Source organism: Lissotriton vulgaris, chromosome 1_1 (assembly GCF_964263255.1).
Source record: "Lissotriton vulgaris chromosome 1_1, aLisVul1.2, whole genome shotgun sequence".
NCBI classification, from domain to species: Eukaryota; Metazoa; Chordata; class Amphibia; order Caudata; family Salamandridae; genus Lissotriton; species Lissotriton vulgaris.
Window position 1 is genome coordinate 1,873,448,168 of NC_141685.1, and position 23,235 is coordinate 1,873,471,402.

General features: G+C 49.3%; 1 protein-coding gene across 3 annotated transcripts in view; it reads left to right on the forward strand.

Moving 5' to 3' along the window:
* ST7 (suppression of tumorigenicity 7) overlaps nt 1-23,235 on the forward strand; it is a 579,549-nt gene that overhangs the window by 38,571 nt on the left and 517,743 nt on the right. The window lies entirely within an intron of this gene.

The window sequence follows — 23,235 nt, forward strand, 5'->3', positions numbered from 1 at the left end:
ATGACCTGCTGACTGGGCTCTGCAAGGCCCCTGCTAGGTCTGGCGACAGCAAGAAACCATTGCTGTTCATCACCCCTGAGCTGGACTCCTCCCGCTGCCATACCTCACTCCTGGGTGCCTCCTGTTTGCCGGCTTGTAGCAGTGCTGCCCCTCCATGAAGTACAGCCTGGGAGGAGCCCTTGACAGGAGGCTGGCGAGTAGCAGCAGCTCTGGTTGGGTCATGTTCAGTCAGTGATTGTGGCTCATGTGATTTCTCACTCCGAGCCGTAGCTGACAGCTTACCCATAAATCCTGTGGTCTAAGTAAAAAAAAAAATTTAAAAAGCGCAGTGACCCAGTAGCGGGCGGCGCGCTCGATATTACATAAAAAAAATAAACCGAGCGCGGTGTCCCTGAAGCAGGCGACACGCTCAGTATTACATTTAAAAAATAAAATAAACGGAGCGCGGTGTCCTTGAAGCGAGTGCCACACTCGGTATTACATTTAAAACAAGCACCTCTTTAGAATTTGATCCCAATAACATTTGCATCGTGCTTTCACTTGAAAAGGCGAACAAAAAAAAAATAGTGCTACTGACTAATAAAAGAGACAGTGTAACACCACAAGTAAAAGATCCAGTCCTGATGGGCGGTCCCAAAAGGAGACAGGGCGGTAACAAGGAGGGACTAAGAAGCCTCATTATCAATCGGAAGCCCGCATTTACCATGGACGATGACCTCAGCCAATAAAAAATATGACGCTTTCACACACCTTGGGCAGCACCTCAATGACTCTTCGATCGCCGGGGCAGTAGGCAGAATCGGGGTAGGCACCCGACTTCTCCTCGTGAGTCGCGTGCCAGTTTGCACGCATCAAGGGTGACTCGCGGTTTTTGCGCGAATCGGCGCACCGCTTCAAACACCCCAGCGCTCGATGCCACTTTCTCCCGCAGGGCTCTATGCGACAGGCAGATCGCGGAGCAGGGGCAATTACCGCTGGCCTCTTGTTCTGGGCGGCGGACCTACTTCAGCCACACGTGGCTCAACAGCGTTTCTCTTTCCTTCACGCTGCCGGGACAGGGACGCTTCTCCTTGGGGTTCCGTAGGTGGCTGACTGCACCATCCCACCCTCGTCGCCAGTTGTCATGTCTTAAATGCAATAATGACAAACACCAATTATGTATATTTAAGGAGCTTTATTCTTGCTTCTGCTCAGTTCCCTGTCCCTACTCTAACTGCCCCTTTCCTGTCTCTGCCCCTCCTCTTCCTCCAACCCCGTAACTCCTCCCATCCCAACTACTAGACCGTGCACATCATCACACCCCCACCCCCTCCCCGACTGCCTCTAGAAAGCCAATCCTCAAGAGTAGGAAAGTGTATGTGTGTCAGATGAATGCAGTGATTTGTTTCCTGGAATGTTACAGCTCTTCCCTGGAAAGTCTAGCAAAGTTGATTGTGTATAAGCAGACAGCTGTATGTTTTTTCAACCGATCTGATGCAATAGGGCTACTAAATTTTAGAATTGGTGAAAGTCAAAAGATCAGAAGTATAAGATTCAAACTATTTTCAAATAGGAGACAATATAAAAACCCAGTTGCCACGTCAAAACCCAAATCTGTACTGACTTGAACCTGACATATGTCAAGTGCTCTTTTTGGTGCATGGTTACCAACTAGGCACCTATATAGCTTGCCCCTCCTCCCGCCCCCTACAGATTCGTATTTTGAATGAAAACTAGCGTAAAACGACCCTGGGACACTGCTTCTTTAATATCGCCCACCTGTCAACTACCAAGTTATTTCCAAATATGCTGCCTAATGCCTTTGATTCTTTTTTTTTTTTTAAGACTTTTTACAAGCTACATATGTTTTAGAGGTACAATTCGCCTGACCAAGGACTACATTCTGGTGCATCTGTATTATAATAATCCGATTTGGAGGTCATACATTCTGAAATGATCTAATCGGTTGGTGGCCGACACAGCCTGTGCCAAATCCGACAGAGCAACCCGAAAACTGCTGAAGTATGACAGGGTTCTGTTGTCTAGACGGGGAGAGCAGTCTATGGTCTCCTTGTCGGCTACTTCCTCCCCCTGAGACTGTCATCACGAATCACAAGGGAAAGGGGGAAAGGGCAAGGAGTCTCTGGGTGACTGCTCCTAATTGTTGTTCAATTGCCACTTAATTTGAAATGCGTTTTAGGAGGTTTGCTACCAGAACTGCTACCAGAATTCACTGCACTGTTCATTTAGTGAGTCATATATGAGAGACTGAAAAACCAACCCCCCCCCCCAGTGAATAAAAGGGGATAAAGGTACAAAGAGACCTAGGAATTTGGGAGGGGCAAATATGAGGACTTGTTGCCTGGGGGAAATGCCAGAGAGCCATACTCAACTCAAGGACTGCAAGCTGAAATAGTATATAATGCTTGGCATAAAGTAGGAGGTGAAAATTCTAATCATTCAGCGATACCATAAGCATGAGGTTGAAAATGTACATATAGGCAAAAGGTAGAGTTTAGACCGGTTATCACAGATAGGAAAGTGCAATATAAAATGCTTTGAGTTTTTTCTAAGGTTTGACTTACTTTATATTACGGCTGCTGCAATTACCATAATAATTTCCATCATGCTGATACATGCCGATACACAAGGTTTGAATGTGGATTGTACATAATAACCTACTATAAAACACCAACAGTTGCGTGTGTCTACTGCTTTCAGGTTCCACTCATCCTCAAGTAAAGAGTACCCAGATAGCATATCTTGTTGTGCAGCTTCAGGACGCAACAATTGCACAAGGCGCCAAGGCTGTCGATTCTTACCGGTACCTCATTTGTGTGTTTTTCCCAAAGCTCTATTTACCTCTGGGCGTCCCTTGTTTGTGCTCTCTTGCTATAAAAACCCATGTAACCATCGTTCGGTGTGCTTCCTCCTTAACCACATGCGCGCTAGTGGAATTCTTCTTCTATGCTGAGATTTTAAAAAACCCATGTTACATGACGAGCTGGGCTCGTCATCAGCGTGCGAGGAGGCTACACCATGACGAGCCCAGCTCGTCATGAGCCTGGAAGGGGTTAAGTATCTCTATGGTGCTTTTTGGACAAGGCCCTATTCATGAATGTTAATAAATTTATGGTTTGAACTTCGCTCCAGTGTCGATTCCTCCTTACTTGTTAAGAACCAGTGGACAAAGAGGTGACACTGCACCAGTGAGTTATCAATGATCTGCTTCCACAATCCCATCGGGAGGGGGGGGGAGACAACGGCAACGAGATGTCTAGCCCCATTCCCGTCATGTACCACTTTTACCCCGCCCTTTCAAGCATGCTGAACTCCTTCATTGCCTCTGATTGACCTATGTCTCCCTAACCAGGCCCAGTGACGCCCCCTTTCGTCCTTGCTGCATACATGTACCCAGCTGCTACCTGTCCTGACCATGAACTTCCTGGTCCTATTGTTCAACATGAACTTAGACTTAGTTAATCTAACCCAGGGCAGAGGGCTGAAATCAAGCAGATGCTTTCAGGAAAATTTGTGAGGAGCTGCCTGAGTGTGGAGTTGCTTTGGTGAATGATGAATTAAAAGAATCATTATGGAGGCACATCAGTTGATTTATTTAGTGGGCAAAGAAGGGTGGGGGGAAATGCTGTTTGTGTGATGTGTCATAGAGAGATGTATACACTGCAGATGATTGGCAGATTCTACAGGGGGCAGTGCAGTACCACCGTTCTGTTCCAACTGCGGTAGGGGTTGGCAGCAGCCATGTCAGCCAAGATCCAAGATGAAACATCAGTGCCCCATTATACAAATACAGCAGAATTCATCCTACCTTGTCCCCAACATTGCACTTGGTGAGGGCATCACCACTTCTGGTAGAAGTAAAAAAAAAAACGAGCCCCAGCCAACGGTCACCGTTCCTGGGTGTCCGTAGAGGATGGTGACTAGCCATGCCGTAAAGAGACTCTTGTGTGGCTAACAAGGGTGAAGTTGGTGAAAGTTGAAATGCAGTGACAGCCGACATACAAAAAGGGGTGAGGGTGGATGGAGGGAGGGGGTAGTGCGGAGGGAGAGCGCGGGGGTAATCCTGATTAAAATTAAATTTAAAAAATGTAACTGAAACTGCCAGCCGATTCCTGCATCGCACCTCGGTGGTCTTCTTCCTACTTCCTTGTGCCAGCAGGCACCTGGGGCAGCATCAGACTCCCTGTGCAATCATCGCATGGCTTTCATGCTATGAGAGCAGCGCGGCGATTGGCCTAAGTGGGCTGTTTGATGCTCTGCTCAGGACAGGAAGTCTGTGCTGTTTCTCCAGCCCAGCTGTTCAATACAGCAGGGTTGGAGAAACCGAAGTGTGCATGTGAGTTTGGCCTGCCTGAGAGGACTGGGCAACCACTCATGCACACTTACAGGGCAGGAACCTGTCCTCCTCCCCCTGCCATGACCCCCCCTACAGTGCTGGTTCAGAGCCAGCAGCTAAAAAGTAAAACGATATTAAAATAATATTTTATTTTTCAGCTGCTGGCTCTGAGTCAGTGGGGCGACGTTTCTCCCTTTTATAAATTCTGAGTATCACACTCGTACTGCTATGCTTACAAGGCCATTGGTGCCGGTACTCCTGACGGGAGGTTGCTGTTGTTTCTGGGGCACCTCTTTTCTCTTCACCCCCATTGTGGTCTCTATACCCAATATAAAAGGGGTCAGACGGGCAATGGGGACTATGGGCCTGATTATGATGACGATGAACCTGCCACCGACATCGGGAGGCCATTTTCCGCACTCCATATTATAATGGTGGGCAGTACCGTAGCTGTCGGAGTTTTCGAATGCCACGCATCCGACTGGCTCACTGAGCTCACCAGTGCTGCGGAGGCCCTTGTATTCCTGTAATTGGCGGCGGTGCCTAACCAGCATCACCGTTGAGATTACGATGGTCCATCCCCCCCAGACTTTCCATGATGGTTCCCCAGCCATGGAAAGGCTGGCAGGGATGGAACTTGGGGGCCCATAGCGGGCCCCCTTTCACTTGGGCACTTTAGTTTTGGTGTTGGGGGGCACCTATGGTGCCTGCCACGTAGAGCAGGGAAATGTAAAAAGTTAATTTTTTTACATTGTGGTGGGTGCTGCAGCCAGCAGCATCCGTCGCAATGTAATCTATGGTGAGTGCGGCGGCCGTAGTTGTATTGTAATACACCCTTTGGGACCGCTGCCTTGTAGTCGGGTGGTTCCCCTCCCCATGACGATGGCAGGCGGACTGAAGTCCGTCCGCCATCGTAATCGGCCCCTATGTGCTGGGGAGGTGATGGGACAGGATCTGGGAATATTGACTAGTTGAAATTGTTTGTATTGTGTGTTTTGCTTTGGTTAAATGGCTTCGCACGGATGCTGTTGCTCCATTTAAATGTGTCTACCAGCCGAGCATTGGTAAGGAAGCATTCTTGTACTCGCAGTATTTGATGATCGCATTATTTCTTAATGTTTTGGTGCCATCTTTTCTTAACGCTAAAAACGACCAATTTAAAACCGCAAGAAAAGGCTGATGTAGGTTTGGCTGCATGTTCTTAACGCCAACTCAACAGACCATCCCACAAAAGATGGTGGTCTGTGAGCATAGGTGTTTGAAGGCACATGCGCACCTAGATACAATTGTTTTTAGGTCTCGCCTGTCGATGCGCATGCGCATCGAGCAAGCGAGACTATAGGGGCTCATCGACTCTTTATCTAACTGCAAGGAATCGTGGCGATTCCTTGCAGTGCCCGTGACTTTTAAGGTCAATGCGCATGCGCATTAAGCTTATGCGCATGCGCATTGACCTTAAAAGTCACGGGCGCGTGCACGTCCGTGTTTGTTTACCCTTGCCTACTCTCTCTCTCCCCTCTCCGCCCCCGTTCCGCCCCCTCCCCTTCCCGCCGTGTCGCATTTCTCCTCCCCCCTCCCCTCTCTTCCCTAAGGCTTGTTTGTTTATCTTACCCGCCGTGTCTCTGCTGCTTCCCCCTGTCCTGTCTCTCCTCCTCTCTCTCTCTATACCCTCCCCCTCCTCCCCACCACTCCCATCAAGTCCCTCTGGCCCTTCCCTCCTCCCCGGACCCCTGCTCCCCTGCCCCCTTCAGCAATCTCCTCGTAGGCTGCACCGCATGGTCCACCGGCGTGTGAGTACTCTGTCAAAGACCGAGGATATGCACCGCAGTAGTTTCCGCGCCTCTCTCACGTGGCCACAGTGTTTGCCACTGTATCAACCGTTTGTGCAATTAGAGGCACGCAGCCCCAGACACTCTCACTCTCTCCGTATGCCGACAGAAGCCAGGCTGCAGCAGTACGCCAATCACCTCTAATGGGCCCTCAGGGCATGCAGCCTCTCGGTACTCTGCCTACCGGTGCCCAGGTAAGCGCTGGTTTTCAGCTCCGGTACCGGCGCCGAGGATATCTGCTCCGCTGTTGAATCCACTATACTCACACGATTTTGGTGCACTCGGCTGGATCGTCCGGCACTCTCCCACGCGGGTCACAGACCCTGACCTGCTCGCTGTCTTGTCTCGCCAGATGAGCACAGGCCGCCGTAACGCTCCACGTTGTTTCGCGCAGCCCAGCAATCTACACGGCTATCAGGGGTGTATAGTGGCTACTCTTTAAGACCGCCAAACCGAGGCCAGCAGCGTCTACCCCGTATGCGCCGTTACAGCTCTCCGCAGCTTTGCCCTGGGTAATCCTCGGCTGCGCAGCAATCTAGCGCGGGGGTGTTAGGCGTTCCTCAGCGAGCAGGAAGAAATCATCTGGCAGCACGGGCGCGGAGCCTTCACCACAGCAGCGATCGCGGAGTCACCACAATTGCCCCGCTTCAATTCTCACTTCAGAGCCCTGCAGCCATGAGTCACCGCCATCATGTCAAAACCCACCCTTAAAAATCGAAGCTTGGTCCAAACCATGTACAAAACTGGCAGCACTAATGGTGACCAATGACACACTCCGCACCTTTTAAAAAAAGCCACTGACGTCATTTTTTTATTAGACCTAACTGCCATGTTAAACATAATCACCGGCCACCAAATTCTTCTGGACACTCTTAAAAACAGGATGCGCAAGTAGGAAAGCATTGTGAAATGGTACCAATCCTACCTCTCAGAACACTCCCAAATAGTGAAAACTGACAATTCCCTTTCTGACCCCACTTTAATTTCCGTCCGCACCCCACACAGTTGGATCCTAGAACAAATCCTTGACAATGTGCAAGTCAAAGAATCACAGAGGGGGGACTACTTAAAGATCTTGGCATCTTATCTCACCAATACACTGAAGACACGCAACTCGATCTCAAAATGGATGGATTTCCTCAAACGTATCTCCAAGAATTAATCTGTCCTGCACAGCAGCCACAAATGGATGGATCAAAAACAAATTAAATATAATGCCTTCAAGACTGATTTTCTTCTCTTCCCCTCCAAATCTGACCCAACAGTCATAGTCTCTAGTTTGAAACTAAGAGATGTTGACTTCAGAATGGTCACTACTGGGCGTCATGCTCGACGAAAATCCGGATCTCAAAGGGCACATCAAAGCTGTAACAGATTCTGCTTCCAAGGTCTCCTCCCCCCCCCTCCTCCTCTCCTAGCACCCCCAGCCCGAGGCAGCTTCCCTGCACAGACCCGCTCCGCCCCCTCCCCTTCCCGCCGTCTCGCATTTCCCCTGTCGCACTTCTCCTCCCCCCTCCCCTCTCTTCCCTCCAGCTTGTTTTTTGTTTATTTGACCCGCTCCGCCCCTCCCCTTCCCGCCGTGTCGCATTTCTCCTCCCCCCTCCCCTCTCTTCCCTCCGGCTTTTTTTATTTTTATTTTACCCGCCGTGTCTCCGATCCTTTCGCTCTCCTCCCCCCTCCCCTCTCTTCCCTCCGGCTGCTCTCCCCCGGCCAGTCCATGGACGAAGAGCCCTCTCACATGCCTCGTCTCTCCACCCCGGGCACGCCAACCATGATAACCTCCTTGTCCACCTTAACTGCTCCATGGCCTTCAGTGAGAGTCCTCTCCTACAGTCACCACCTCCAAATGCCGCTGCTGACCACTTCATAGAATTCTCAAACATGCTCAGTCCCCACGCTGTGGTCCCCATGTCTCCACCCCATGCAGCACTGGTTTCATAAATGCGACTGCTCAGATCCAGCAGCATCGACATACCCCGGTGAGGACTTCCTCTTATGCCGCTAGGGTTCCAACCTCACTCCATTTCAGCAAGAATCCATGTTCCATCCTGGTCTTGGCTCTTAAAAACTACACGTATCATTTCAAGGCGTGCAGTGCAATTGGTTGAATATCTAAGTAAACCCAGACTACAACTCCCAGAGTGCAATAGGTTTACAGATAAACCACAGAACTGGACATGAAACAAGGTAGTAACTAAATTATCAAATCCCTCCAGCTAGTGCCAACGATCTTGCTCGAATTCTTCGTCCACTTGGTTAGCTCTCAGCAAATTTTCCTTTAAAATGATGTCCCACCTACTAGCTAAAACCACACATGTCAAAACCCACCCTTTACTCACCCTCACCCTCACTCACCCTCAACCCCTCACCCTCACTCACCCTCAACCCTCACCCACACCATCCACTCACCCTCACTCGCCCTCACTCACCCTCACTCACCCTCACTCACCCTCACTCACCCTCACTCACCCTCACTCACCCTCACTCTCACTCACCCTCACTCTCTCACCCTCACCCTCACCCACCCTCACCCACCCTCACTCACCCTCACTCACCCTCACTCACCCTCACCCACCCTCACTCACTCTCACTCACTCACCCTCACTCACCCTCACCCTCACTCACCCTCACACACCCTCACCCACCCTCACTCACTCTCACTCACTCTCACTCACTCTCACTCACCCTCACCCTCACTCACCCCACCCTCACTCACCCTCACTCACCCTCACCCACCTCACTCACTCTCACTCACTCACTCACCTCACCACCCTCACTCACCCACCCTCTCACTCACCCTCACTCTCACTCATCCTCACCCTCACCCTCCCTCACCCTCCCTCACCCTCCCTCACTCACCCTCCCTCCCTCACCCTCACCCTCCCTCACCCTCCCTCACCCTCCCTCACTCACCCTCACTCACCTCACTCACCCTCACTCACCCTCACTCACCCTCACTCACCCTCACTCACCCTCACTCACCCTCACTCACCCTCACTCTCTCACCCTCACCCTCACTCACCTCACTCTCTCACCCTCACCCTCACTCACCCTCACTCACCCTCACCCACCTCACCCTCACTCACTCTCACTCACCCTCACCCTCACTCACCCTCACTCTCTCACCCTCACTCACCCTCACCCACCCTCACTCACCCACCCTCACCCTCACCACCCTCACCCACCCTCACCCTCACTCACTCTCACTCACCCTCACTCACCCTCACTCTCACTCACCCACCCTCACCCTCACTCACTCTCACTCACCCTCACTCACCCTCACTCTCACTCACCCTCCTCACCCACCCTCACCCTCACTCACCCTCACTCTCACTCACCTCCCTCACCCTCACCCACCCTCACCCACCCTCACCCTCACTCACCCTCACTCACCCTCACTCACCCTCACCCTCACTCACCCTCACCCACCCTCACCCACCCTCACCCACTCTCACTCACTCTCACTCACTCTCACTCACTCTCACTCACTCTCACTCACTCTCACTCACTCACCCTCACTCTCACTCACCCTCACCCTCACCCTCACTCTCACTCTCACTCACCCTCACCCTCACTCTCACTCACTCACTCACCCTCACTCTCACTCACCCTCACTCTCACTCACCCTCACTCACTCACCCACACCCTCACTCACCTTCACCCTCACTCACCCTCACCCCTCACCCTCACTCACCCCACTCACCCTCAACCCCTCCCCCTCAACCCCTCACCCTCCTCACCCTCACTCACCCTCAACCCCTCACCCTCACTCACCCTCACCCTCAACCCCTCACCCTCAACCCTCACCCTCAATCCCTCACCCTCAATCCTCACCCACACTCACCCTCACTCACCCACACTCACCCTCACTCACCTCACCCTCACTCACCCTCACTCACCCTCACCCTCACCCTCACTCACACTCACCCTCACCCTCACTCACCCTCACTCACCACACTCACCCTCACTCACCCTCACCCTCACTCACCCTCACTCACCCTCACCCTCACCCTCACTCACACTCACCTCACCCTCACTCACCCTCAACCCCTCACCCACCCTCAACCCCGCACCCTCACTCACCCTCAACCCCTCACCCTCACTCACCCTCAACCTCATGCTAAAGATTTACAAAAAAACCCATAAACAATTCTAAAAGCACTAACTCTAATGCTGCGAGACCTATTGCATTTCTAATGCTTGTTTATTCTGTGTGTATGCAAGGCTGATGATCAGTGTGAGAGTCATTGAAAGGCTGTAAGAGTATTATTTTTGATCACTGTTTCTTTAAACAGTGTCGTTGGTAGTCCCTGTTCCTTTAGCCGCTCTAAATCCAAACGAAAAATAGAGGAGCAGGTGTACGTTATATAAAGTGTATCTACCGCTCGGACTCGCGTCCAGACAATCTCATTCAATGCGTGTGACTATCTCCCCCACGTCATCTATAGAATACTATAAATGTATTTAAGTGAGCGTTTTATTTGCATATCCTCAGACCCGTGTTACTGTGTGCCTGCACATGCCATTGCATAAGAGGGACACAAGAGGGCAGATTAATAATAAGAAATAAAATCACATTCACCATTGTTAGCCTAAAAGACATGGAGACGTACCCTTAAAAATCCCAGTTAAAGGCTGTTTTTTTTTTATTTACGTTAATGTTTGCTTGTGTTCTATATCTTAATAATTCATATCCTGTGCTATTTATGGGAGGATCACGCCCCAGAGGGTGAGCTTTGAAACTTGATATCTTAACTTACCACGCGGAGTGTATTGATATTATATTGCTGTACTTCTTTCCTGTTTTGTTTGCCACAAAATATTACAGGCTGACAAAATCTTGCGTGTCTTCTTCAAAGTGAACTTTCCGATAGGTGCAATGAGACCCTGTTTCCCAGGTGTTCTGTAGTACTTGTTACGCATTCCTCACCCGAGCCGGCGGAAGGGAGGTGCATTTATGCTTAGGCTGTAGTTTAGAGGACGCACAGATGGATGGGGCTGCTCGTAGAGTGTCCCTACCACGTGCTTTTCCAGGAACAGAATATACAACTGGTTATTTTGTCCTTCACGCGAGAGTTCAGCTTTGTTGGAGCCTTATCATTTTATTTGTGGTTGACTCTTGAGTACCGTTCTCAGCACAATGTAAAGTGTCAGAAGGCTTTATAACATTCAAGCGATTCAAGTATGCAGTAAATATGTGAGTAAAGTACAGATACTTGTGCTCATTATTAGGCAAAACCTATCTGCAAACAAGGATAACTAGATGGGCAATACAGGGCATTGGGAGGGAGGGCGAGGGGTGGGAGAAAAGTAGACCAAAAATGTTTTGAGTGTGAAAAAGGCCGCTTTATTAGGAAACAGGTGCACATTACAAATATAAAACCCTGGCAACGCCTTACAAAACTATACCTCACTAAATAAATAATTAACTACAAACCCCGCCCCCCCACCCCCTCCCCTAAAAATCTTTGGCCCCTCCCAACAATACAGCATTAAAACATTACAATAACATTATAAACATAACATCATCAATAAAGCATTACATCATTAATCACATCATTACGTCATCACTTAACCCATTACGTCATCAAACCCCAATCACATATTGAAAGCCAGGCCCTCGATAACCAGAAACCCTGCCTGACCCTTCACTCCTGCCAATACCCCCCAAAACCTGAACGGTCAAACAATGACCAACTTCCCCTGTACCTGTCAATCAATGAATCAGCCCAATACTCATCAAAAATTTACAATAGACCGCACCTAGACAACAAAACCCCGCCACCCAGAAAGGTAGGGGGGGAGAGAAAACTACACCACCTCCCTTTCTGCCCCCCCAACCAGAAAAATAGACGCAGAAATGAACAAAGATCAACGTTGCATTGCTAGTGAACGTGCCAAAACATCACGCAACTCTAACAAATATAGGTCCATCCCCACTCTGGACAGGTGAACACCATCGTCCCTGAAAAATTCCACTGTCTCAAATTTAATCTCTCTATGAGAAATCCTGCTGAAACCAAGACAACGGCAACATCGAGAAACCTCAGAGTTTACTTTTTTCCTGGCTCTGTCAACAGCTCTGGGATTGACCGCTCCTCTCCAAATCCTACGCGGAATTAACTCAGTCCTGAAGACATGGCACCCAGCCCTAAACTCCTAGATAAGGCTCAAATCCTTCTTAATAGCTCGCAACAATACAACACCCTTAGTGGTACAAAGATCGTTCTCCCCCAGATGAATCACCAGAATATCAGGACATAGCCCACCCACCATATTGTTGTTAAGACATGGAATTAACTCTTTCCAGAGCATACCACCTTTCCCCTTCCAAACCAAATTGAACATGCGAGCATTAAAACCCAGAAGCTCTCCGAAGTAACTCTGCGCTGCCTGGACTCGGGCCCATTTCACGAAGGAATGCCCAACTATCCAGTCTGTCACCTCCGGAGAACGAGGCCCAGCAACAGATCCTATAAAAGAAAACAGAGTTAAAGCTCATGGGAAGGAAGATGACGCATGCGCCTCCTCCGCTTGACTTCTCACGTAGCGCTGAAAGCAGTTTGAAGACCAACGCCCCAACCTCATTATATCCCTTTGTGTCCAACCTCTATTAAAGTCTTCGGTTGCAGCACCAATCCGGAAAGAATGTGTCCCATATAAGTTCCCATCCAGACCCAAGTGGTGCAAAGCCCTGCGCAAAACCATGCGGAATTGGTATGCTGTAACAGGAGTGCCATCAATATGCTGAAAAACCACCGCATCATCACCACCCCCGCACAAAGAACGCCAGCGCCGCGCCAACAGTAAAGGGCAAGTAATCCCCGGAGCACGCGCTTGCAACCACACTCCCTTCCCCTTCTTCGTCTGATCAGTTTTGGAACTGGCTAACCAGATATGCACCCCCTCATCAGAACAAAAAACATCACGCCAAAATAGGCCACACTTACATTTCGAGCCCAACAACTCCGAAACCCTAAAAGCTCCAAAAAACATGAATGCCATTAACATGGAAAATAAGCATGACTCAAAGGCATCTGAACAAACCGAAGGTAGAATAGTTATAAGCCGAACCAGAATCTGCCAAGATAAAGGAGCCCTGAATCTACTGGTGTGCCCTTGCTCTCTGGCCCAACCCTCAAGCATTCTCCTGCCAATCTCACCCGCTGAAGGAGAATAACCCCATATCAACTTACCCATGAAAGCTATCCCTGCTAATTTACCTGCATTGGTTACCTTGGTCAGCCCTTTATCCATGAGATATAAAATGAAGTTCACCACATCCTCAGAACGACGCCAAACCTCCTCACGCCTACAAGCGCCGGACTCCAGAAACTCCCTCCAGGCCAGAGAATAAGCAGAACGCGTAGACACAGACAAAGAACCTACCACCAGTTGTAAGAACCGATGTTGCCTACGTGCCACAGATGAATCGGCATCGGGTCAGTGCTCTGTCTGCCTCCCTCGCCAGTCCAGGGAATCTCCCCCACTGTGAACGAGACAGAGCATCCGCAATATCATTGTCCACACCAGGAATGTGCAAAGCACGAAAGTGAATGTCGTGTTTCAAACAGCCCAGCACGAAGACTCTCATGAGCTTCAAGACCTGTTCATCTCTGGCAGACTGTCGATTAACAATCTCCACCACAGCCATGTTGTCCACACGAAAAGAGCCCTGCCCAATCTGCGACAAAAAGTCCTTCCTGCTCTCACGACCCTACAGGCAAAATTGAGATGGCCTAGTAACACCTGAATATCTTTTACCAACACTTTCCGTTTTGATAACATGGTTTCAAGTAACTCCAGCATTTTCACTTTTTTATCCTCAGGCAAGCGAGCCCGCATTGCCACAGAATCGATTTCAATTCCCAAAAAGGACAAAACAGTGGCAGGACCCATAGTTTTCTCGGGAGCCAAAGGAACTCCCAGATCCTCCATGAGCCCTTGGAAAGTGTCCAGAGCAGACTGGCACTCCGTGGAGCCCGGGGACCCGACAAAGAAAAAGTCTTCTAGGTAGTGCGTTACCAGTGAGTGACCAGACTGATGAGTAAAGTACCATTGTAAAAAAGTACTGAAACACTCAAACAGAGCACATGAAATGGAGCAACCCATCGGCAGAGCCTTGTCCACATACCATTTGCCTGAAAATTGTATGCCCAGTAGACACCAGTCATCCGGATGGACAGGCAGCAGCCGGAAAGCAGACTTTATATCACACTTGGCCATCTCAGCAGCTGCGCCCGCGGTCACAACAAGTGACATGGCCACGTCAACTGAGGAATAAGAGACTGAAACAGCATCTGGATCAATAAAATCATTGACAGACAACCCTTCCGCCATGACAAGTGTTGAATAAGCCTGAATTGTCCCGGATGTTTCTTCGGGACCACTCCAATAGGTGATATTATCAAATTAAGGATCGGCCAATCATGAAAAGGGCCAGCCATCCTACCTTCATGAACTTCTTTATTTAACTTGTCTTGCACTACTGCGCCATACTCAGACGCTGATTTCAGATTAGTAGACCATCTCCTTTGTCTGGAACCCATGTAACCCAACCGGAATACAAATTCAAAACCATCCAACAATTTTTTCTTTACAGCTTCATCCTCCTAATCCTGAAGTGCAAAGCGCAACCTCTCCAACTTAACCGGCGTATGAGCCCTTGGGCCCAACACCCTGAGTACCTCTGGAACCCCTTCCCCCTGAAAACTGTTGGGACGTCCCCGAGCCACTTGCACCTGCCTGTTTCCCCTGTTGACTTCCTGCTGGCTTGTTATCCCAGCATCTGTACAATGGGTGCCGCCTACCACAGCCAGAGCATTCGTGTCTAAACTTACAATACTCTCTGCTACATGATCCCTTGTTGAACTCCCAGCATGTGCCGACTCCAGACTGTGTGGTTGAAGTAGTCCCCACCCCTCCCCGGGTGGGTTTGCCCTGAAAGGGCCGGTAAATTAAGGGGAAACCACTGGCTGTAAAAATAGTCTTACCCCCCGATGCAGACCTCATGGTATGCTGCCATAAATCATTGTCCAGCTCCCCCCACTTGGCCTCCGGATCCCAAGCCATCCTGGCCCTGAACTCCTCATCATACTGGGACCAAGCAAACCCCCCCCCAGTAATCTGTGCCTTGCGTATAACATCCATGTATTTAAAAAGAGACGCGCTGCGCTCTGGAAACTTTTCACAGTATACACTCGCATAAATAAGGAATGCAGCCGTCCAATTTTCAATGTTTAACAGAACTCTAGGACGCTTTGCCAACTCAAACCCCTCTTCTTTCGACCCTTCTTTGGACCGGACTTCCCGGTGTAGCAGCTTAAGAATTTCAACATACTCACCGTTCCAAATACGTTCCTTTGTAGCCAACATCAAATGGGCACCCAAAGGCTTTGTGACCCCCATATAAGGCAACTTTTTAATTTTCAATTCCTTGCTGGCCAATGGCTCTTTTACCGCACTAGGAGCATCAGTGCTAGTACCACTCTCCACTTTACCTGTGACTTCCAAAACATCATCAGTGCCCACAGCAGTGTCTTTAACGTAACGTCCTTTCAGCAACCTCCCTTCACCAATACCAACATTGCTTTCCCCCCCTGTGCCCACAGACACCATAGTAGGTTTGGCCTGTGTAGCTAACTGCTCACCTGGTAACAAAGAGACCACTCTCGAAGGCTCCACCCGTGGTGCTGAAACCAATGTATCCTGTCTGCGAGGCGCCCTGACTGACGGGCCGTGCTCTCTTCTCTTTTGTACCGGACTTTGCACCGCTTGAGCCTGAAAAACACTACCAGACACATGAGAGGGTTCCCCCCCCTATACGTCCCGTAACTCTCCTTCCTCGGGACTATATTCATCATAATCCAGGACCACCAAATCAAATCCAGTAAGCAACACATCACTACGGGCCTTACCCAACCCGGTATCAACATTACATTTTAGTGATTGTGAAGAACCTCCAGGGGGGGGAGCAGACTGTACCCGCCTGTAACTCCCCTTGCGCTGACTCTGTGGCTCCATAGCCGCCGGTAAGGTAGGCCACCTATACCTGCTACTCGTTGGGGCCAGCGGGGTCACGCCGGACCCTCATGGTGCTGACCGCGGCGGGTTCCCTCGGTGGAACAGAGAGGGACGCGCTAGGCATTCTCCTCGCTTCACCTCGGCGCAATTGGACTGGACCGCGCCCTGCCAAGTCTGGACCGCCGCACCTATCCCTGACCTGCAAAGAAAAAGTTTGGACTGGTGTGCTAGGGTCCCTAAATACCACACCTAAACCAGACTCTGTCCCCCGCAACTCAGAACCAACCTTCATCACTTGAGGCCTAACTAAAGAACGTCCTCTAACACCCCCTCTCAAAGGCACCTCCCTGACCGGAGAGTCACCTATCACCTCCTCATCCTCACTGCAATCCAAATTATCAAACGCCACCGCTGAAGAAGAAGCCCGAACAGGAGCCCCAGCACGCCAATCGTGACCCTCACCATCCCTCTGTAATCCACTCTGCGCCAGACCCGCCGCACCAAAATGTTCCCACCCAGGAGAACCAAACATAAAATAGGGGCCTCTTGCATCCCCTGACCAATATGGGACCGCAACCCCAGGCCCCTGTACTGGCCGACCACTCACTTGCCGGAATCCTCCTTCATGCCCCAACATTGTGCCAGGGAAACCCACACCCTCCACACTCCGTAAACCAGGTTGGCAAACCCCTGAAGGATTACTCACCACTGCCCTTCCAAGCCCGACATCCCTGCCCCAGGTGCATATCCTGCCACATTGATATCACAAGAAAAGGCTTCAGGGCCCACCTGTGACACACTCCTGCCCTTCCTCTGAAAAATGTCATCCACTTCCAGAAAACCAGAAGACCCAAAGCCCCCAGACCGAGAAGCCTCCTGTCCCAAAGCAACACCAGAAAGAGAACCCCCTTCACCCATCTGGGCCCACTCTCCTTCTCCCCTGGAACCTCCCCCCACAGACAAAGCAGCACCCACCGAAGAACCAGGAGTAGAAAATAATAAAGGGCTGCCCACATTGCCCTCCACCTCCACCATACCAGTATCAGAATCATGGCAAGAAAATACCTGACCATCATGAGGCACCAAGCCCCCAGAGCCCTCCACCACACCTGATACCAATCTGCCAGAAACCCTGCTCTCTACAGCGCGCTTTTCTGGCACTAAATGCTTAGAGGGAGTTAACAAAAATCTGGAGCCTGTCTCAGGCGCAAACTGGGATTCCGCTACCACCAGCTCAGGCTGATTTATACTGGGGTCAACTTGCTCCTGGCATGCCCCCTGTAAGTTGAATTGAACAGAGCCCCTGCGCGCTCCACGCACAGAGACCACATCCATAGGCTGCGACCGCCGCTCGAGCAGCGGGACCGATGCGGAGCGCTTCTTGCTCCCTCCCCTACCCCCTCTCCCCCGCCGTCCCGCTGGAACAGAACCTGAAGCCAACGCTTCATTAAGAGACGAACCGCCCGCCCGCACAGCCGGGAGAGCACGCAGCGCGCCTTCTGACACACGCGCCTGCCCCGCCGAAGTGCCGGACATGACAGGAGCTCCCCCCGCCCCCACCGCAACTCTCACATTGGACGCCGGAGCTGCAAGAGTCCCCCTCCCGCGCGCACCTGAAGCGCCAGACACCGCCGGAGCTTCCCCCTCCCCAACCGCCAGACGCGCATGCACAGGAGGGGCCGGTTTCCTCGTACGGGACCGGCCCCTTTTGCTTACCTGGCTCGGGCGTCTCTTCTTCGGTGACGAGCACGCCATCACCGCAGCGGAAACACCAGCAGAGGCCTGACGCTGAGGGTGCGCCGGTCCCCCTCCCACCAGCAAGTCCATGCGACCTGCTTCTGACAGAAGCCTCATCGCCTCCAAAACACGATAGTCCTCCATTATAGCAAGATAAACAGCAACAAGAAACACTAATGAAAATACCTAAAAGCACACTGATTAATCACTAGACACAAAAAACGCTAACTGTCCTCCTAGCCACCAGGTCACCAAACCTAAAATGGTGGCTAGGAGGCGGGGCAACAGGAATTTATAATTGGGCTGGCAAAACCTACTAGGCCAGCCCAATTCCAGAACGTTCCGGCTACTGCTAGAGAAACCCCTCGCAGCCCTCCCAAACTGCCCGGGGGAGGAGACCTCCCTTCGGTCAGCTCCCTCCCCCAAGCCCCCCTTAAACTAGGGCAGGTGGGAGCTTAAAAACAGGAACGTAGTTTAGTGGCAGGTTTGAGGGATATGACAACTGGAATGCAGGGATAGTCTTTGCACGCACAAGTGAGTTCTTCTCAGTATCACGTAGGTGGAGTTTAAGTAAGTTGTGCGTCTGGGTAGTAACTAGAGTCCCCGAGAGTTGTTTTTAGATCCAATTTAAATGTAGCTAAGAATGGAGGTTTCCTTTGGCTGGTGGGAGTAAGTTCCAGATTTTAGGGTAATTCCCTAAGAAGGCATGTTTTAGACCGAGGTGGAGATAAGTCGTGTGGCTTACGTTTTTAGACCCACCAGCCAGATTGTGTAAAGGTGACATATGAAGGAGTGTCCAAGTGAAGGGCCTTGTATGTGATGTGAGTGGTTTTGTTTGTGCTTCTAACCTCCAGTTATAGCCAATCTAGTGAGGAGTGAGCAGCAAGATGAAGTAGGACTTTCAGAGGTGTTATTTTGGGTGTGGGTAGACCTATGATCATGCAAGATGACCAGGGTTTTCAACAAGACTGTTGAGGTCTGATTTTGGATCCAAACCTTTTGATATTTTCTCAAAAGTCTAAGGTGGTAGTTTGCACTTTTTAGAGTTGTCTTGATTCGAGGTGAGTCTACAAATTCACCTAGGGATTATGCGAGATACTAGTTTACAGTAGATAACTTTGTCATTTACTTTCTTAATCCAGTCTGTTGGTAGTTATTGTTGGTTTTATGTGCATGAATAAGGAATTTGTTTTTGTGGGCATTTCGTTTATTTCATGGTAATCATCCAACGTTGAGCTGTCCCTTTACTGAAGCTATCAAGGACAAGTTCGCCCTTTAAATGGAAAAAAACTGTGAAATACTATCTACTCCATTGCAGGGTTGCAAACCAGAGTTAGCCGAAAACAGGCTATCCCACCTCTGCCTTGCGTAGTCTGTTAGGTTTGTTGTATAAGGACTCCACACTCTCCATGACAAAGCAGGTCAACGCAGTCTCCTCCTCCTCCTGCTTCAACACTCTCCACATGCTTCGCAGGATCTTCAAGTGGATCCCCACTGAAACTAGAAGGACGGTCACCCAGGCCCTCGTCAGCAGCAGACTGGACTACGGCAATGTACTCTACGCAGGAGCCCTGGCCAAACTCCTGAAACGACTCCAGCGCATCCAGAACGCCTCAGCACGCCTGATCCTCGACATCTCCCGCAGCAGCCACATCACAACCCACCTGAAAGACCTGCACTGGCTCCCCATCAACAAGAGGATAACCTTCAAGCTCCTCACCCACGCACACAAGGCACTCCACAACACCGGACCAGCGTACGTCAACAGACGACTCAGCCTCTACACCCCCGTCCGCCAGCTCCGATCCACAGACCACGCCCTCGCCACGTCCCCCGCATCCGAAGAATGACCACCGGCGGCAGATCATTCTCCCACCTCGCCGCCAAGACGTGGAACACCCTCCCCATCCGCCTACGGCAGACCGAAGACCTTCTAACCTTCAGGAGACTCCTCAAGACCTGGCTCTTCGAACAGTAGCAGCACCCCCCCCCCACCCCAGCACCTTGAGACCCTCATGGGTATGTAGTGCGCTTTGCAAATGTTATGATTGATTGATTGAACCACGCATGCAATGAAATGCTTTACCACGCATATGAAATCTAAGTATTTAGACGGTATTATGCCACATATGTATGTGTGTATATAAGTATGTGTATATTACCTACTGGCGATAGCCAGTAGGTATATATAGTTAGGACCTAGCTACCATAGGAAATCCGCAACATTCTATTGGGAATAACTTTGGCGCCGGTTGAGGAATTTGCGTGTAATTTTCCAAAATTTAAGCCAGCTTAGCTCCGCTCCTTCCCTGGTAGTTTTGGGGGGATTCGTCATGCAGGGGCTGAGAAAAAAGGGGGGTCCCAAAACGTGTTTTCCCCATGTTAATTTCCATAGGACGATTAGACACGGCTACAGTCCGAACGGCTGAACGGAATTACACCAAACTTGGCAAAATTGTAGGGACTGGTACGCATAAGTGCCTTATCTATATTTGGTGAAAATTGCTCCCATGGTTTTTACGAAAATTAACTTCAAAAACACATATATATCTATATGCGCGCTTCGGGCGCTTACAGGTACGCGTACCGGGGAGTGCACCCGGCGCGACACGGAAGTGCGCGAGCGGAAAGCTGATTTGCTCTCGGGTGTCTGTGAACATTCCAAACGGTCCGGAGAGTCCGCCATCTTGTGTCTCGGTAGAACAGAGACACAAGAGGTGAAAAACAAAAGGGGAAAACTATAAAAGGGGGCAGGGTAGAGACCCCCCTGACCCCCTAGGTTTTATCAGGGGGGCCTAGGAGGACCCCAAAGGCCAAAAAAACTAATATTTTTGTCTAAAATTTCACGGGGTACGCAGTGGGTACCCTGAGCGTACCACGGGGAAAACCAAAAAATATATATATTTTTGGGCCTAGGGGGTCAGGGTGCTTCTACCCTGCCCCCTTTGCGTGTTTTACACCTTTGTTTCACTGCGTTCCTGTGCCTTGGTTCTACCGAGGCACAAGATGGCTGCCAACACTTCCTGGTTTGGAGTGTTGACAGACAGTGGCAGCCAATCAGCATGCCTTCCGCAGGAAAGCAGCATGCTCATTGGCTGTCAACACTTCTAACCAGGAAGTGTTGGCATTCATCTTGTGCTGGGTAGACTGAGGCACAAAAGAAGCAGAAACACAAACGTGTAGAATGCAAAAAGGGGGCAGGGTAGAAACAACCTGACCCCCTATGGCTGCTTAGGTGGTCCCACAAGGATATTAACATATTTAAAGGTTATCCGCTAATAGAATTAGAATTTAAAAAACCTTGCGAATTCACTGAAAAAAACATAGGTTTCAGGCCTTATATAGTTAGGAATTGGCATTAAAAAACCTTGCAAATTCACTGGAAAAACCATAGGTTTCAGGCCTTATATAGTTAGGAATTAGCATTTAAAAAACCAATGAAATTGCTCCTATATAATTAGTTGTAATAACTATATTTCGCGCACCCGCAATCCACTGCTGCTGATGTCACATATTAGATCATTCATGACATGGTCAGTGACATCACTGAGTGTCAGTTGATATTTTTAAGTATAACATGGAACTGTGTCTAACGCGAATGTTAGAACGCGAATGTTAGAAGCTTGTTGTGCAGAGAGATTGATCGAATCGCGGTCGAAGTCCATTACAGGCGACCGATAGAACCCGGCTTGTTATCCTCCGATCTCATTGCTGGATTCGATGGATAAAGTAGCAGGTCGTATCCTTCTTAACTGTCTTCAGCAGTGGGCAGAGGATAACAACGTCTTATCAGATCTCCAGTTTGGATTTAGGGAAGGGCTAGGTACAGTTGAACAGTGCCTTAATCTAACTATACTGATGGGAAAATATGTAAAGGCAAAAAGGGGAAAACTGTACCTGGCCTTTGTAGACCTAACAGCCGCATTTGATTGCGTAAGCCATGCCAAATTGTGAAGTATCTTAGTGGCAATGGGGATTGAGACTGCCATAATTAATTTTTTAAGAGAACTCTACACAAATGGGTTAGAACAATTCATGCTGAAAGGGTGTCGGGACTTACCACAACTTCAGAAACACCCCATACCCGCCCTACTCTATGCGGACAATGCTGTCATTATGGCACAGACACCATTGGGCTTACAGTGTGCAATAGATAGTTATGAGTTCATGAAAGAACTAGTCCTAAGAATAAATACTTCTAAAACTTTTATGAGTTGTGGGACTGCCACAAACAAGCAGAAGGATCTCTTTATAGAGAATAAAAAAGTGGAGTTTATAATAACTTATCCTTACCTAGGCATTCGAATTGACAAAAAGAGCACAAGGCACCATGCGATTAAAGCTAGGAAATTGCTGTTTATGAGAACGACAGCTGCCCTAGTGAACTTTGCACATAAACTAGGCAAGAGACCTCCACAAGAGATGCTTCAAATCTATCAAGCTAAGTACATCAGTAAAGCAACATACGACGCGTGGGTTTGGGGATACTGCAATGTGGATGAAATTCAGAAAGTTGAAAATGCCTTTTTAAGATATTTACTGGCAGCACTACAAAGTACCTCAACATACATATGCCATAACGAGCTAGGAATAACCTACACCGGTACTGTTATGGCACCGGACTTGGACGTCCCCTAAAACGATTTTTAACCAAAATGTCCTAAGCGACAGCCTCAAGCTTGACAAAGTACTAAAGATTGGGTGGTTTAAATATAAAAAATATTTTTTTTCAGACATAGGCCTATCTGAGTTTTATAAAAATCCCTCACTGGCTGGGTCAATCTCAAGAAAAACTCTCAAAAAGCAATGTATGACCCATATGGAGGAGATCAGACTAGCCTCAGAGGCACAAAAGCCCACGGTGCAAAGGAACCAAATGATACGCTCAACATTTAGCATCCAAACACTTAACTTGCACATCTAGCGGGTATGACAGATTTGTACTAACTCGATTTAGGTTGGACATATTTCATCATTAGGTAACTTTTCCGACAATGAATGAATGTGCAAAATATTTACCTAATCGCCTCTGTGATGCTGTCTCACCCCAAACATCAATGCATATTTTACTGTTTTGTAAATTTTATAAAGAATATAGGAAAAAGTGGATTTTGCCAATTGTTTAATAATGGGGGTCAAAGCAATGCCGCCCAGCTTATCTTGCTTTGCAGTTTATGGACTCAGATTGTATTACGAGAAATATTGCGCAATTTTTTAAAAGTTTCATTAAGCATAGAAAGCATCTTTGAATAATTGACTATAGATGAGCGTATTCCTAGACTGATTGTTATTAATCAATCCTTTTTGTAT